The 15424-nt window shown below is 46.1% G+C and overlaps 1 protein-coding gene across 1 annotated transcript in view; it reads left to right on the plus strand.

The window, feature by feature from the left end:
* ZFR2 (zinc finger RNA binding protein 2) overlaps positions 1-15424 on the plus strand; it is a 290651-nt gene that overhangs the window by 125345 nt on the left and 149882 nt on the right. The window lies entirely within an intron of this gene.

Below are 15424 nucleotides of genomic sequence, written 5' to 3' on the forward strand. Positions count from 1 at the left end.
TCCAATCAAGCAGCTGCATCAAGATCTTCATGCTATATGTTTGAAATCCTAACGTTTCTCCAGACAGTCTAAGAGTGCAGGTCTTCCCAATTGGTTAAAAATTTGAGTACCGTATATACTCGAGTATAAGCTGAGTTTCTCTTCCGTTCATAGACGGACACAGCATCCTTGACAGTAGGGTTATGCACCTTTCTTCCAGGAGAGACTTAAGCAGAATTTACAGCACTTAAAGTGTTAAAACCTTTCCTAAGTGCCGCTCCTCCCAGGGGGCGTGGCTCCCCAGGCATAACCCACACCCTGCTCTAGCAGCCCCAGTTCGTAACAAGCAGTACAAACAAAGGAAGGGTGGGTGCTGTGTCCCGTCTATGAGTACAAAAATCCTATTTTCTCTTCCGTTCATAGACGGACACAGCATCCTTGACCGTAGGGACACCCCCAAGCAGTGTCAAAAATATTTCAAGGGGTGGGAAAAAAATACAGCAAACCAAGCTTCACCCCAAACAAAACCGGAGTTGCTCAACGGAGGAACTCCAACCTTAAACTGCCGCCTGTAACACCCTGCGGCTGAAGGAGGCATCAGAAGATGCACTCACATCCACCTTGTAAAACTTTGAAAAGGTGTAGACCGACGACCAGGTCGCTGCCTTACACACCTGTAACACAGAGGCTTGATGTCGGAAAGCCCAAGAGGCCCTGGTCGAATGCGCCCGCCCCTTCAGGGCATAGGCCTGAATCGCAACCTGTCGGATCCACCTGGAAATGGTGGCCGACGAGACTGCCAGACCCTTTCTGGGACCAGATACCGACACGAACAGCGAGTCCGACTTCCGGAACGGAGCCGTCGCCGATAAGTAAACTCGAAGGGCCCGAACTACATCCAGAGAATGTAAAGTGGCCTCCTTCGGGTTCTTCGGCTGAGGACATAAGGATGGAAGAACAATGTCCTCATTAATGTGAAAGGTCGAAACGACCTTTGGAAGAAAAGAGGGCTGCGGAAGCAGCACCGCCTTATCCTGATGGATGACCAAGTAGGGGGCCTTGCAGGACAAAGCCGCCAGTTTAGACATGTGTCTGATAGAGGTGATGGCTACCAGAAAAAACACCTTTTGTGACAGTCAACAAAGGGATCTTCCGGATGTCCTCAAAAAGGAGCTTGCTGAAGCTCAGAGGGCCAAATTCAAGTCCAATTCAAATTCAGAGAAAAAACTCGAGTACAGGACTCCAGAAAGTGCCTGCCTCTCCTGTCTTTAGGCAGAGAAATACTGGGGCTGCTAGAGCAGGGTGTGGGTTATGCCTGGGGAGCCACGCCCCCTGGGAGGAGCGGCACTTAGGAAAGGTTTTAACACTTTAAGTGCTGTAAATTCTGCTTAAGTCTCTCCTGGAAGGAAGGTGCATAACCCTACTGTCAAGGATGCTGTGTCCGTCTATGAACTCGGAGAAATGGATTTTACGGTCAGTACAAAAATCCTATTTTTTCAGCACATTTTTTTTGTTCTGAAAATGCCCCTGTTGTCCCATAGGTCTTGTTGGTAAAACTGTAGAGAACTTTTAGGCCCTGATTATGGGTAATGGATGAGTATAAAGCCCTCATATTCTAGCTATTCTAAAACTGTATTGGGAGACCCTAAATTTGTCGAATACAGTAAGCAGATGGCAACATATCCTTCTCAATATATACACGTTATGTTACAATATGTTCTACTTTCAAGAATTCAAACGTTTTTTTTTTTTTGTTTTTTTTCTCTTGCCTGTCGCACCTTCCTTGAAGGCCACCTCATTTATGTGAAATGGCTTTCTTGTCTCCTAACCCAGTTTTGGAGAACTTGGCACACTATTCCCTATTTTTGAGAATCCTATTCCACATCTTATGGATTTTTTACCCAAATATTTCCCCCCTTGTCTGATGTTGTAGTAATTTTATTGAGGTTGTGTCCTTAACCTTACATTCTCTATACATGAAGTATTATCTCCATGGCCTGAAAATTCATCTATCTCATTAACATTTTTTTTTTTCTTTATTAGTGTATTTTGTGCATGTACTCGAGAGAGGAGCCGGACTCAGGAGTTGGGAGTAGGCAGGCCTCCCCCAGAGGCAATCTGCCACCTTTCTCCATGCCCCGGGTGGCAATGGCGGGTGTGTGAGTGGGTCCTCCCACACAGCCCACCCTACCTGCTCCGCTTTGAAGCCCAACGGGGCAAAGGGACTCCCTATAAGGGAGTGAGAGGATTTGCCCGCTCAACCAGCCCCGTTAGTCCTTCGCCTCCTTTTTTTTTTTTTTTTTTTTTTTTTAGAGAGACCAAAGTGCGTGCATGTTAACCCAATTTCGAGTGCGTGTAAGTGTGGTGGTTTTTGTGGGAGGGGGTTGGCGTACTAAGCGCAGGCTTACCTCACCCACCGGGAGCCGGGCTGAGACCACCAAACTCAATTCACTTGTCAGCGCAGTGCCAATCGCGTTGAGCCACCACAGCTCCCAGCTATCTCATTCTTGAACTGCTGCTTGCACTAAACATTTTGGACAGCCATTAGAGGGGGAAACATTTTCAAATTCACATTTTAAATCAAATTCCTCTAATTTTGTAATGTTCTTGTAACCCATTGTTTGCTCAAAATGCGATGCAATTTTAATTGTGTTTGTTTGTTTTTTTTCCTTCAAGTTGCCACATGCAACCTGGTAGATTTTTTTTTAAACGTCGCCTATGGAAATTTTAAAGGGTAAAAGTTTGTCTGCATTACACGAGCGGACGCAATTTTGAAGTGTGACATGTTGGTTATCAATTTACTCGGCGTAACATTATCTTTTACAATATAAAAAAAAAATTGGGATAACTTTACTGTTATTTAAATTAAAAAAAGTGTATTTTTTTCCCCAAAAAAGTGCGCTTGTAAGACCGCTGCGCAAATACGGCGTGGCAGAAAGTATTGCAACGATCGCCATTATATTCTCTAGGGTGTTAGAATAAAAAATATATATAGTGTTTGGGGGTTCTAATTAGAGGGAAGGAGATGGCAGTGAAAAATTACATTAGAATTGCTGTTAACTTGTAATGCCAACGGCCACCACCAGATGGCGCCAGCTCACAGAAGGAAGAGCTTGGGACTTCACAAGGCCGCAGACTCAATTACCGGCCGTCGCGTCCTGTGCCTCCGTGCGGCGGCCGGTAATTGAGGCCGCGGCCTTGTATGCCGAAAAACCACGGCCTCAATTACCGGCAGGCGCCAGGTCTCGTCCATGGACAGACACAGCTCTTAAATCTTGACAAGTAGGTTATGTTCCAGGTTTACAGGAGAGGACTAGGCAGAAACATTAGATCCAGAAAAATGTGTATATCAAGGGCGCTCCAAGAATTTGAATCCTGACAGTCTGTGTTGGAGAGGGTAGCAGATCTTCACACACTTTAGGCAGCACTCAGGGAGACAGGCAATCTCTAATGGGAACAGAGAAACAAACAAGGCGCCTCTAAGTGCAGAAATGTAAAACTTTTTAATATCCCCTAAAGGGGTTAAAAACACTTACAAGATGGTGGATGAAGCAGGCATGTAGCAGGTAAGTGTGTCCAGAAGATGTTCCAGTGGCAGGGCAGTCCCAGTCTGATAAAGCTTCCAGTGAAGTCCACAGGATAACAGCCAATCTGTGCTGTGAGTGTTTAGGGAACACAATGGTGATGGAGCCTGGGCATGATGTCGGAGGAAGCGAGACAAAAACCAGCATGGAACACAAACAGGAAGAGGGCAGGAAGTGTGTCAGAGGCCCTCTTCCTGTTGGTGTTCCATGCTGGTTTTTGTCTCGCTTCCCAGTATGAACTGCGGCACGCCAAGTAATTCACACCTCTTTGAAGTCTCTAACATGTAGAGAGTGTCCTGCCGCACAGATGTAGTTCCCATGAGGGGGCGAGCACGTTACTGACCACCGCAGTAAAGCCTCCCTTCACGGTGGTCCGTAAAATCAGACAAGCAGGAAGTGAACAGAACAGAGAATAAATAGAGTAACTTCTGAGCAAAAACGAACAATGAGTAAGTGAAAAGAGGAAGGTCTGTAAAGGATGCTTATTATGAAAAAATTTTTTTTTCCCTTTACAACCCCTTTAACAGAGTTGAACAGCCCCGCCAGGGGGGCGCCTGGCCTATTTGTATTTTACTGCTGGGGGCTCCGTTTTCTGGACGTTTTGGGGTGCTGGGCAGCTTTTCTAGGTTTTCACCTTTTTAAAATTCTGTATTTTGCCGCCGTTCTGGTGGCGCTGGCGCAATCTTTTTGTGGATTTTCAGTTTCTATTGAAAATCTCATTGGCCCTTTTGTTAAAGCCGCGCCATGATGCAGCATATTATGGCGGTCGGCCATTTTCCTGTGGCCACGTCAGGCTCCATATGCTGCGCTCGGCGGCCATCTTGCCCCTGAGTCCTCTGCCTTACACAGCACCCCATTACTACCTCACAGCTTACCTCAGTTTTCTCCTTACACAGCAGTGTGCGGGACATGGGCAGCGGCACTGAGCAGTCTCCTCCGGTGTGGTGTGTCCCCTGGGTAACCACCCCCCCCCCCCCCCCCCCCCGGTCAGCGCAGCCGGAGTGTTGGGTCTTTTTTTCTGTTCAGTCTGAACTGGGCCCTTGGAGTTTTTTACTTAAATAATGGAGTCAGTTTTTGGCACGTGGGTAAGATGACCTGAAGAGGGCCTTAAGAGCTTCAGTTTATCTGTAAGGACAGGTGCTGCATGCACCTACGTGTTATACACAGTATGTAAATGTTCTTAAGCTATGGAGTCAGTATCTGTGTCCTTCCCCAACATGCTGGTGATTGGCAGCAGGGTTAGCACCTGGGATTCTCACAGACGTTCTTATTGGTCCTGGACACTTTTGTGCAGAGTTTAGAAGGGTGCCCCCTCCCCCCGTTATCCCCTGGGGCATGCTCTATTATGGAGCCGCGCACCGGATACCTGGGTCGGTGCAGGATAAGGGTGCGCTTCTCACTGCTGTATGGGACTCTCTTCAGCTGGATGTGCAGCTAGGTTTCCGCCAAGGGCTCTGTCTTTTTGATTCACAATTCAGACCATTCTGTGTAGGTTTTTTCCTTCTGTGCCCTTCCTTGATAATTTCTTAGCTGCGGAATGAGAAAAGCCGCTGAGGGCTTTTGTAGTCCCTAACCGCTAGGCAGTTCAGTACCCCTTTTGAGGAGAGCCCTTTCAAGAGGTGGGCTTCTCCGGTGGTGGACCCTCCGGGTGTCATGTATAGGTGACCTATTGCGGGAGGCCCCGCTTGTATGGATCTGACTGATGGCAGATCCGAAGTATTGACCCTTTCCATGTTTTCCATGCTGGGGTATGACTTGCGGCCTATTGTGGCCGCTACTCTGGGGTCTCAGTCACTCAGAGTGAGCATTTTGCACCAGACAGTGGAGGAGCGCCGTTTCCCCCGAAGTTATTAGGCTAGCGGACCAGCTGGTCCAGGGCCTCATATAGGTCTGTTTCAGAATGCTTTTATGCACACGGTCGTGTAGTAGTTAACTCATTACTTGGCAGCAAGTGAGTCATTGGTCCAAATCGGACACTGACACTAATCTGCCTGGAGCTTGCATTGTTACTCCCTGTATCTGCGTGGGTTTCCTCTGGGTACTCCGGTTTCCTCCAAGGGCATGTGTGCATACACCTACATAATAATCATACACACTATGTGTGTGTATTATTTATGGCAACCCTCCCAGGCCGTCAAAGGCCCAGCTGGGGGGTCTAATCCGTCCCTGGGTGCGTAAGCCGATCACGCCGGCACCCAAATCCTGCCACTGTATGTAGCCTTCCCTCCCTGTCTCTAGGTGGGGGGCAGCTTGCAGGTTCACAATTCGTTGACACTTCCCTGCTCTCCGACCAGTGGGTCTGCGAGGTGGTCCCTTTCAGAGTACTAAATAGACTTTCCTCCTATCCACAGGACAAAGTTCTTTCCTTGTGTCTTCCTCTCCCGGCCAGTGGGTCTGCCTTGGGCAGTGTGGGACTTGCTAAGCTGCATGGTAATTTTACTTTTCCTGCAGGACGAGAGGTTTGGGGTTATCTATGGGCCTCAGGCCCTGAATACCTTTTGTGAACGTCGGGTAGTTCCGCATGGAATCCATTCGTTTGGTAGCTGCGCTCCATCCGGGGACGTCCTGGCATCCTCGGACATCAGGGACGCATACATGCATGTCCCGTTTTGCGCATGTCTGTGTTCTTTCTGTGCTTCATGGTGAGAGAGGGTCTCCGTCAGCCTGTGGCCCTCCCTGTTGATCTGATGTCAGCACCATGGGTTTCCAGCTAGGAGCTTGCACTTATCCTAACTTTGTTGGAACAGCGAGGCTTTGTCTCATTGGCTACTTGGACGACTTCTTCTGGGAGCAACTTCTGTCTCAGACCTAGCGTATGTGTTCTTCCCATTCAGACCTCCGAAGATTCGGGTGGGTGTTAAACATTTGACCCAGAAGGTGTAGCTCAGTGGCAGCAAGCCCGCCTTCCTTGTGTGCGACCCAGAGTTCCAATCCTGGGCATGCTAGGTTCCGACTCAGAATTGGAATATCTAGTGTTGATCCGGACTCCTTGGTAGCGAAGGTCCTTCTTCCCCTGGAGAAATTGCAGACACTTCAGTCTGCGAGAAAGGTATTGACATCACGCAATCGGTCTTCTCTCCGGGCACCTGCTGGTCTAGGGCCTGTGGGTAGCCTCCTTGGGGGAAATACTGTCCAGGTGGTAAAAATCGCTTGTCTCTGAAATCAGATTCCGGTGCGCCACCTAGTCAGTCTCTGAGTTGGTGACGGAGATCCCTGACTCTTTTGTCGGAAGTTGTTTCTTCCTTCCAGTGGTCGGGGTTTACGACGGATGCCAGCCTCAAGTGTTGAGGGCACCTGGGGGGGGGGGGGTGTCCAGTCGGCTCTGAGTCACTGGACTTGCGTGGATCTGCGGCCACACCTCCCTGTATGTGCCCGCTCTCGTCTGGTCTTGGTAGTTACCCAGGGTTGGGCCTGGCTAGTGTCTGGAGGGACCGCCCCTTGGGCGGGGCTGTTGAACTCAGAGAATTAAATACATGTTACATTAACAAACATGTTTCTGCCTAGTCCTCTCCTGTAAACAGGGAACATAACCCACTTGTCAAGATTTAAGGAGCTGTGTCTGTCCATGGACTCAGAAAAGGGTTTTACGGTGAGTACAAAAAATCATATTTTTTTTTATGTACAACATGTCATGCTAGATCTTTGGATTTGGACATTTTAGTGACCCAGATGCTGTCCTGAGGGAGTATGAATGCAAATATGAAAACTCGTGTTACGTTCTCTATAAGCCCAAAAAAGTTTAGTCTCTTATACAGGCAGTCCATGAGCCCTCTAAATGATCAGAGTTCTCTTAGGCACCCAAACCCCCTTCCCCCTGCCATGGTGTCTCAAGCCAGAACAAAGTGACAATCATCCCTGGGGAGAATGCTTTGTTTAAGGACTTATTTGAGCGGAAACTGAAGACTCTCTATAGAGCCATGTTTACCATGTCAGGTTCTCTGATCTGGCTTGTTTTAGCCCATCCTTACTGTCTCAAACTCTCTCCCACTGTATTGGGGCAAGACCCAATATTAGAAAATCTCTAGTCTTGTATGACAATGTGCCAGACTTGACCCCTTAAGTCTCTTGTTTCAACCTTGACTTATGTGATCATGCATATTGTTCTATGTCTGAAGTGCTGGTTGGTTTATCAGACTGAAGCCAGCCATACACGGTTTGAATCTCGGCCGGTTCAATAGGAACCGGTTGAGATTTGAACCATTAATGGGCAGGCTAATTAGTGGGCAGATTTGCTTTCTGATTATCGCAAGCAGCTGCTATAATCACGGTCTTCTCCGGGAGGGGACGGCTTCCCCTGCCGGGAGGGGACGGCTTCCCCTGCCGGGAGGGGACGGCTTCCCCTGCCGGGAGGGGACGGCTTCCCCTGCCGGGAGGGGACGGCTTCCCCTGCCGGGAGGGGACGGCTTCCCCTGCCGGGAGGGGATGGCTTCCCCTGCCGGGAGAAGACAATTGCTCTGTAGGAGGGATGTCGGCACTCTGTGTTGATGGGAGAATCATGCAAATTTCTTTCCTGCAATCCGTGATTGCAGGAAATAAATTTGCATCTATGGGCTGCCTTACAAGAGAGCCTTACTGTGTCTACTCGATTAAGGACAGACTATTCAGGGCTCGGCTGGATGAAGTAAAAAGGAATGCTACTTGGGGTAGAAGTACTAATCAAGCACATGAGCACAAAACGTATGAGTGTATGGGCACCCTTTCCTTCCAGGCAAACCATGTTTGCCTTTTAGGATGTCAGTAATTTCATCCAAATCTTTCAATCTGTCTGAATCTGACTCTTCTACAAGCTCTAAATGATTCTGGCAACCCAAAATCCCTAAACCTGTGGACAAGTCTTCCTCTGTATGAAGCCCTTCAGTTCTTGGGGTCAGCTTTGTAGAAGTTTGGTTAAAGCACATTTTGGGATGACTGGGTGGAGGAGGTGGTGTTTTCAGGATACAGAATCCACCTTCCAAATGACTATTTGCTTTAACCTCCTAGTTTTCTTGCAACATACCACAGATCTCCACCTCCTCCAAGGCCTCAATAGGAAGTGTTTTTTTTTAATTTCCTGCTTGAGAAGTTTAGAGGTTTCTATCCATAAAAAAGAGGGTCTTGGATCTGGTGGTCTTGCCTAGCAAAAAAACATTTTTGTTTCACAAGGGCATCTTTTTGGAACTTTCAAACACTGAGCAGGTTTGCTACTGGGCTGGCCCTTGCAGTTTGTAGTGCCCAGCCCTCTGTAGGTGGCAACTTAACCAATGGTATAAAATCCTATTTTCGCTGCCAGTCTCTTACTGCTACTAAAGTGTGTGCCCCACGGTACACTCTGCTTGGGTCTAATAGTTTTTAAATGAATGCAGTTATTTTTCATGCATCCTCCTTCATATTTTGTGAATACATTTGATGTTGAAGAGAAACTTCACTTTACCTAACTCCCAAAAAATAAAAATGGGCTCTCTCGCAAAATAAAAATAAATACGTACTAGACCACAGAGCCCTTTCCTGTCTTGCATTAGGCCGAAGGTTCTCCCTTTGCATCTATTCTGCTGCACCATTTTTCTTATTTTGAGATCTGGTGCCGGCACTGACAAGCTGCGACTCTCTGCCTGGTCTTTAGGAGCTGGCACAGTCCCCCATGGCATATGTGCAGACGCGCCATGGGCCACCCCACAGCATGTCTGCTCCTGCACAAAGACTCGCACACTGCCCGCAGGGATGTTTACATTACACATCACAGGAGGCAGTTTATGTGTATACACATTGTGGGTCTCCGCTAATAACTGCATGGGGGGATTCCATTTAAGTGAGCCCACACATATTAACTTTATGTACAATTGAGTCTCTAATTCTAGTACCCTGTGTGTTTAGATTAAATTGGTGTAGAGTTTACACACACATCTGGATTTGTGAACCCGACTTTGCCTAAGATGTTTCTAAGATAACGGCAATACTTGGCTGACATTTGTAAGTACCTGTGTTGGGTTTCATATTTATACCTTGTCATGGACATGGTGCTATAGTCACAGGGAGAGAGAGTCCAGAAAATACAGAAGCATACCTGTGGTTGCGTGGGGATACAAGTGTGCACTGCAGTTGCAGGATTTTATGGAGTCACTCATGACACAGGTTGCTCTAGGATCACTGACTGAAACAGGGTGCATAGGGGTCATTGGAGACACAGTGAAGACACAGGAGTGCACAGGATCGCAAAGTCACTAAAAGTGCAGTGGTCAGATGGAAGACCTGATGCTGGATCGGGAACAAGGTAAATTGTACCATCTATGTAACCCCTTAAATGCAAAATGTATGGGACATTTTGTGGTCATTTAATTGTCCAGTGCCAGAGTTTGTACTGCACACTGAATTGCCATTTTACAACTGAATGTCGGTGGGGGGGAGGAGAGTCTTGATGTTAAGAGGAGATGAGGCCGTTTACTGTTGACTTGGGAGAAAGTGGAGTACAAGCCTGGGACCTTGCATCCTAGAGCCTCCACAGGCATTGATTTGAAGACTAAAGCTAGACTCCCCAATCAACACATTTTAGTGTTGATGGGTGAATTCCCCCCTGCTGCGGTATTGTATTCTGACAACAGGTGGTTTCCCCCCACCAGCAGAACACAATGACTACTGCTGGCTTAGTCCTGCTTGCAAGTTTCTCTACAGCAGGTCTTTCCAGGTTCGAATGCCACTGGACCTTTTTCCAAATCTGGCTCTGAATATTTTGCTGCTTAGGTGTTGGGTATGTGACAGCCCCTTATGTTTTCCACTAAGGCCCTTTTCTTAACGGACTATTTAAGGTCATTTTCCATACCTCCCACTGCCACATTGCTTGATGGCTTTTGCCCTTACTACAGACTCATTCTTGTCTTAAAAAAGTAAAAAGTTTGTTGCAGTTTCTTAACATACAAAGAAAGGGACCGAACAAGATCCAACACATACAGTACAAAGTGCTCCTATGTCGGTCTAGAACAGAAATAGTTTGTGCATCCGTTATGCAATATAATGGTAAAACAAATTACATCATCTTCAATATCAGACTCTATAGATAGACAAGTATTACAACCATGAGTAGTACAATCGCAGCAGAGTTTAATCGTAGTACTAGGCAAGCTGTTTCAGGCATTCTTCCATCATGGCAGCATGGGGGAGAGAGTCGGAGGGCTAGCCAGCCATCTGCCCCAAATTTTGTGATTTTTTTTTTCTTAGATATAAAAGGTGAGTTTATATAGTGGGAGGGCTTCATTAACCAGTTTTAACCATGGACCCCTGGTCGGGGTTGCTGTTTCTTTCCAGGTCAACAAAATGGGTTTTCTTTACGTAAAAATATAGGATGTGAAGCAGTCTTTTGGCCTGAGAGGGAACCGCTAAGTCACCAAAGATACCCAAAAGGCAGTTCTTGGGGTTGTTAGGAAGTTCCAACGCTGAGGAGAGAAAAAGGCCTACGTTCCCCCAGAAGACTTGTACTATAGGACAGTTCCAAAAGCAATGGAGAAAGGTGGCCATGCGTCCACAACCTTGAAAGCCCATTTTGTGCATTCTAGCCGGTGTGATTGGTGAAAGATCTTAAGTTGGATTACCTTGTCCCTGAAGGATATAACGGAAGTCTTAAAAGTGTCACAGAATTCAGACCAATCATCTTCCATAATAGGGATATCTAGGGAGTCCCATTTCTGTTGTGTCACTTTGAACCTAGGGTTGGAGTCTGTTACCAGGGCTGAATAGGTGGAAATAAGCTTTGTCTGGTCCAGGGTTCTTAAAAGTTTTTCCAGATCTGGGGTTTTAAGTGGACTATCCAAGGAACCAAACTGCGTTCGCACAGCATGTCTAAGCTGGTAATAGAAGAACAAATAGGTGTAGGTGCGTGGTAAGTCAAAGTCCAGTCTCATCTGGGAGAAAGCTTTAAAGCCCTGAGGGTTATATATGCGACATAAGTATTTGATCCCCCCTGGAAGTCCACCTTTGAGGGTCGGGCAAGGAGTTCAGTTCCGGAAGCGTAGGATTAAACCAGAGTTGACTATTGAAGGCTAACCATGAGGCACGCTTATCTGTCAAGTTTTAAACCGAGAGAGAGGTACGCAAGATAGCCATTCCAGGTCCCGGTGGGGTGCACCTTCTATAAATTATATTGTGTATGGTTTCAAACGAGGAAACTATGGCACCTTCAGTAGTTGTACAATCATTGTTTGAGTCAGGGTGCAGCCAGTCATGGATATTAACCAGTTGAGATGCCTGGTAATAAAGGTAAAAGTCAGGGAAAGCTAACCCCACCAAGTGTCTCCAGTGCCACTCTAGGGGGTCTGCTGTTCCAAAGGAATGCAATACAAATAGAATCAATGCTCTTGAAAATCGTTTTAGGGATTTTACAGGGGGAGTTTGCCATGACATATAACAGTCTAGGCAAATTATATCATCTTGAGGACATTGGCTTGTCCCATCGGTTCCAGGAGCAAGTCCCTCCATTGTTTGGTTTGGGTCTGTAGTTGAAGTAGCGTGCCTAGGTTATTGACAATATAGAGGGACAGTGGCAGTTGAACCACAACTCCTAGGTACCTAAAAGTGGCTATTTGTAATCTTGAGTCCGATTGGATCTGTGAAGTAAGGGCTTGGTCTAATGTAAAGAGGATTGACTGTCCCAGTGTCATGGAAATATTATATTCCCTCACTTAAATAATTAAAATAAGCGATTAAAACCTTTTTGTCTATATAAAAATTAAAACAAAGAATAGCGGTGCAAAGAAGATTAAAATGATTAAATTTATTGATAGGCCCGGACTGGGACAAAAAATAGGCCCGGGCATTTTAGACTGAGCCGCCGGGGTGGGGGTGGGACACGGCGTGGGTTAGTGATGGGATGTGGGGTGAGATAAAGAAATATAGATGGACCAAGAGAAAGAAAGAAAGAGCACCCTTACATCAGTTTACAGTACTCAGAGGCAGGAGGAACTGGATGGATATCGGACTCCATCTTTCCTTTCTGTTTGCCTTGAATATTCCCGTCCACATTCCTTAGGCAGCAGAACAGTGTCTGTCGGGGAGAGTGGGCGTGGCAGACACATGAGGCGAGGACAGGCAGGAGTAGAAGCAGCTCCTCTCCTCTAACTGATCCTGTGGGCAGCAAGGGGAGGGGAGAAATCGCCCTGCTCATCTCTCTATCTGGCGCTGTGTTGGTGGTGGGGGATCTCTATTGGGTAAACTGGGCGTCCCCTCTCGGCCTGCAACCCCTTGGTACACCCCTGCCGAGGGCCGTTCGCTGGCCGCCGCGTGCCCACCGCCCATATGCCCGGTATGCCCTATGGCCAGTCCAGGCCTGGACAGAAAATAAACTTGTATTAATCTGATATTCATAACAGTAACAAAAATGATACCACCTTTAAAACAAAGATGTTACCGATAATACACACTAATACAAATGGGAATATTGCTTCAATGGACACATCAATAAATCAGGACAAGTCGTAGGATAGGAAAAATTAGAGATGAAGAAAATTAATGATTAGAAATTACCAAATATCCCTAGGTGATGTTGCAGGTATAGTGTTGCCAGGTCACGAGGATAACTAAGGCCTAACTCAGATATGGTTACAATGGACATTCAGACTCCTATTATACTCTTGGGCAAAATCTTAAGATAGGAGAGAGAGATATTACGTCACCATGTGGGTCAGGTCTTCCTCTCTAGGGAAGAGTAAAGAGATGGAGAAAAGGGAATACATTAGAGAGATCCTACGTCACCATGTCTCGATCAGATCCTCAGGCCAAAAAGGCCTGAGCTATGGGCTGCATTCTGATATATATATATATATATATATATATATATATATATATATATATATATATATATATATATATATATATATAATCACACACCTTCGTAAAAACCCCACCCCTCCTCAACCCACCCTTAAGACTTCTACATCTTCTTGTTATAAATATGTGTAGCACTGACCCCCGAAGGAGCTGCTGGTTTAATTTGGGCCTGCACTCTACCAATAAACCCCACTAACTTGGCTCAATCCCCTTGGCACAGCTGTGATGCAATACAATACAATGTAAGACAATACAAAATACCTGTATTATAACCCCAGGATCCACTGACTGCACTTGGAGTGAGAAACAGTACGCCACAACAACTGGATACTTAACCAGAGATATATTTTACTGTGAAATATGCAAAGAAGTGATTACAGTACTTGTGCTGTCATCCCAACGTAAGACAGCACAATTGATTTAAACATAAGCTATTTGAAAACAGTATACATAAACATTTTATACCTGGGAGCTCCCCCTACTTTATTAGCTATGTGTGAGATCTCACTTAAAGTACTTGGTCTTGGATCTTCTTTTCTTCGCTAGCTAAAGTGATTTGTAATCCACAGTTTTGATGAGTCAAATTGAAGTGAAAATGCTCCTGGTGTAACTGCAACAACTATTTTAAAATTGCTTGAAACGTCAAATTAGATAGGCCTCAAGCCTTCTCAGTTTCAGTTCCTCTGCTCCTCTGTGGAACTATAAATCCCAGTGAGGCCTGTATATGAGTCTAACTGCGTGTAAACTTAGCAAACTGTGGGTCGTGACCCGCTCACCCACTGGATCGGAGCTCCGGGTAGTAACTTTTGTTCAGGGTCCTGTGACTGCAACTTGCTTCTCCGTCAGCTCTGTTCAGCTCCGCTGGATGGATCCGGTTCTCTGATGCTCGGATGAGTGTCTCTCGGTCTCTGCAATCCGGCCACTGTCCTCTAGCTCTCCGAGCTCAGCCTTCGCTCCCCAGCAGCTCGGCATCAGCCTCCAGAAGCCTTTTGTTTACACTCCTGTCTCCCCTCGGTTTCATCGCCCCTTTGCTTTGGAAGAGCATAATTCCAACATTGATGGCAGGATCCTGGCATATCTAGTCCTGTAACTTGAGAATATGATGTAATGATTATAACGATTAGATCGGACCGCGAGACAGCACTTTTCAGCATGGTGAACGAAAGTTCAGGAGAGTCTTATTTGTGGCACATTTGTCAAGAAATTACTTGGTTATCGTTTCTTTTCTAAAAATAAATAAACATAAAAAATAAAAATACAGATTTAATGCTGCTCCAACCAAGATCTCTAGTTTACATTCCACTTTAGGTTGTTAGTTTTTTGAATACCAATTTAATGCTCTTTAATACACAGTTGCCCTGACAACTTTAGCTGTCAGCGAGAGAAGAATATAGTTCCTTTTAAGAAAACGACTCCTCTCATACTAGTAATTGGCGGTATTTTTGCCGGTCAGGTACACAGATATTAACAAGAGCGAGAGAAAAATGAATACATTTTTTTGAATTTACCGTATTTGCCGGCATTTTTTTGCATCCAAAAAGTCGTCTTATACGCTGGAAAATACGGTAGGTAAACCTGACTGCACTTTATTACAAATTGAAGAGGCTTATCCCTAGAACACCAAGAAAAAATATAGTTCTAGGGTCCTCTCTTAAAGAGGAATAAAACCTAAAAATAGACTCCTCTCCCCTTTATTTTGATCATGGGTGAGTATGGTGGCTTGTTTCTCAGCATCTCTTAGCACATTTAATATTTCATCCTGTTGCCCAAAATCTACCAGCCAAGCCTTTAACTCGGACCCAAATCCCAAAGGATTTTGTAGATGTATAGGGGTGTCAGGTATGATATCAAGCCTTTTCTCTGGGGTAACAGGGGTACGTCCTTGTGTCTCCGCTATATCTATTCCCAGGACCGGGGAATATGTACAGTAGACTCCCTGAGGTAATGTACCCCGCTGAGTACAGTTCAACCCGTAGGCAGCATCATTGGACATTTGATATCAGCACCAATACCCTTGCCTCGGTCTCGTAATGGTGACCTGCATCGGGAACGCCCGAGGGTGGAGTTTACTA

The sequence above is a fragment of the Rana temporaria genome, chromosome 1 (genome assembly GCF_905171775.1).
Source record: "Rana temporaria chromosome 1, aRanTem1.1, whole genome shotgun sequence".
Classification (NCBI taxonomy): Eukaryota; Metazoa; Chordata; class Amphibia; order Anura; family Ranidae; genus Rana; species Rana temporaria.